At 40.1% G+C, this 2,922-nt stretch overlaps 1 protein-coding gene across 1 annotated transcript in view; it reads left to right on the top strand.

Moving 5' to 3' along the window:
- Positions 1 to 2,922, top strand: part of LOC106880607 (zinc transporter ZIP12) — a 28,012-nt gene that overhangs the window by 3,140 nt on the left and 21,950 nt on the right. The window lies entirely within an intron of this gene.

Below are 2,922 nucleotides of genomic sequence, written 5' to 3'. Positions count from 1 at the left end.
TTTCTATGGGAGACAAAAAGAACCAGGAAAGTAGCTGATGCAAGGAAAGAGATAGTGTTAGGCCCTAGTGGCTAATTTACCCCACATAGGGTAGCAACAGCGACACCAGCAGGTGGGAAACTGTCACTCCATTTTCTATGGCTAGAGAAAGTAGCGAACACATTTTTAGAGTTGTTTCTCAGCAACAACAACAACAATAACAACTACAGTTGAATCGTCATGACTACGGAGTGAACTCAGTGCAAGGAGAAAAGACAACAGCAGCGACAACCATAGAAAGGAGAAGAACAATGGCGGGAAATTCATTGTGGCTTCAGGAAAAATTCAGGACAACGGAAATAATGACAAAGACGCCAAAAGTAACAATGTAGATTACAAGAACAGAGCTATCACCACCATTGATAACAACAATACGAGCAATTGTGTTGTACTAGTAATAATACGTCCTGGGTGTGGTGTGAAATTGCACCCGATTGTGGAGTCGCAACGTGAGAATAATGAGGTTACCTCTAAGCTCACCCCGAGAGCATGGTTTACCAGGCTGGCGTCTGGTGGGATAAAGTCTGTCTCATGGGGATTCCTCGTTAGCCTTGGCAACCCCTCTAGAGATGGTGTCACACTAAAAACACCGGTAGTTGTGTCACCTCATCACAACCCTTACTAAGAGCGAAAATGTCAAATACAAAATGTCAAATGTATTGACCAACGGTGTGAATGAGGTTGGGAGTGATAATGGTAAAATATCACATCCTGCAGGAGGCCTACTACACAGCAGGGTTGGCCCGGTCGTCATCTAGCTGCTGCGGCGGTACGAAAGAAAGGAGGAAAAAGCGACTGGAGCAGATTAAATGCAACTGTGATGGAATGTTACATCTGAAGTGAACCTAACAGATTTGGTTACATGGATAGGACGAGAGAGATATGGCTTTGAAAAAGAATTTTTTGATGTAACTTGACAGAGAGACTAAGTGACCAAGTAAGGCATGAAATAGAAAGGCTGCTTGATAGAAGTACAAACCGAAGAAATCAAACGCAGAATCTACAAGACGGAAAACAGCAATGTAATACGGATCAATGTCAAAATACACTGAAAGCAGAGACATGCAGGTTCAGACATCTTGTATTGGGAGACCCCTAACTGAGCATAAGGAACCAGAACATAACTTTTGCTATGAAGAGCTGGTTATTGCTAATAGATTACATAATATTACCGAGTCAGATGAAAGAAAAAGATTACCATCAATAAGAAAGACAAGGAAGAGCAAAATAGTGAAAGGGATATAGATAGTTAAGCAAGTCTTTGGCAAGATCAGAAGTAATGATGGCACCATGACCAACAAATGAATGTATACTGCAACAGTGGTAGTAACAGAAAGACAATCCCAAGAGAAAGAAAGAGAACCCTGTTGGGAAAAGCGATTGAAGGGACAGGTAGATCAGCTCCGAAAAGGTCTTGCGAGGGTAGAGATTCTTAGCAACAGGAAGAAAATGAAAATTAGATTCCATGAAGTAATCCAAAGAAAGTTCTAGTCGAAACAAAGAAGATAGAGTGGAGTAATGGAAGAATTAAAACTAAGGATAGAAAGAAAAGCTGCCAAGATCAAGAGATACAAGAACAGAATTGAACAGTTTAGACAAAATGTTTGAAACAGATGAAAGCAAATTTTTATAAGGAACTAAATGGAGATGTTACAGTGAAAGTATCGCCTAACAAGAAAGAGACAGGAATTCTGGAGAAATATTTGGAGCCAAAAGGCGAAGCACAATGACGATGCAGGATTGTTAAAAAATAAATAAATAAAGGCAAATAACACAGATTTGCCAATACAGAGAAACACAAAGATCATAGGAGAAAAGTTAAGAAATCTTTGAACCGGATGCCAAACTGGCAATCTTCTGGATCAGAATTTTGGCTAAATCCAGGAATTTTGGCTAAAATGTTTCACTGTGCTTCATGATAGAATGAGAACGCAACCAAATAGTTGTATTGAGACAGGAGATGTCCCTGTATGGATGAAGAAAGGCAGGACGGTGCTGATATTGAAAGACAAAAAAAGAGAGGAAATATAGCAAGTAACTACTGACCAATAACTTGCCTTCCACTGATATGAAAGTTGCTAACAGGTGTTTATTGCAAAGGATACGAAAGACATAGAGTAACAGTCTTTAAAATATAGATTATTTGCCAACATAATGTGGCAGTCCCGCTTGGGATGAATGTTACTGTTGTTTTAGCCCCAGGAAACATCGTCTCCAGTTGGCTATATGACACACATCTGTGTCCTTATATTTTCGAACAGGGAAGCTCAGCACCGTCACCCAGCACAAAGCAATATCTGTGGACCGCGGTTTCTGGGTTATTTCCCTTCCTCGACACAGAATAACTGCTTGGCTGAGATGACACTGCTAAATTCTCGTTCGAAAATATATAGTTTTCAAAGTGATACACAAAGTGATACACAAGCACTGATCTACTAAATAGAAACGTTATTATTTCCAAATGTCTCAACGAGAGACATACATTAACAGTACTTTAAAGTAAAGGTTAGTTGCCAGCATAATGTGACAGTCTCGGTACAGTAGTGTTATTGTATGTCTCTCGTTGAGAGATTTAGAAATAATAACGTTTCTATTTAGTAGATCAGTGTTTGTGCATCACTTTGTGTGTCACTTTGAAAACTATATATATCTCAGCCAAGCAGTTATTCTGTGCCGAGGAAGGGAAATAATCCAGAATCCACGGTCCACAGATGTTGATTTCTGCTGAGTGGGGGTACTGGGCTCCCCTCTTCGAAAATATTAGGACACAGATGTGTGTCGTAAAGCCAGCTGGAGACGATGTTTCCTGGGGCTAAAACAACAGTGACATTCATCCCAACCGGGACTGCCACATCATGTTCACAAATAATCTTTACTTATATA

The sequence above is a fragment of the Octopus bimaculoides genome, chromosome 17 (assembly GCF_001194135.2).
Source record: "Octopus bimaculoides isolate UCB-OBI-ISO-001 chromosome 17, ASM119413v2, whole genome shotgun sequence".
In the NCBI taxonomy this organism is placed as follows: domain Eukaryota; kingdom Metazoa; phylum Mollusca; class Cephalopoda; order Octopoda; family Octopodidae; genus Octopus; species Octopus bimaculoides.
Note: the sequence above shows the minus strand (reverse complement) of the source record. Positions and strands in the feature narration are given on the sequence as shown.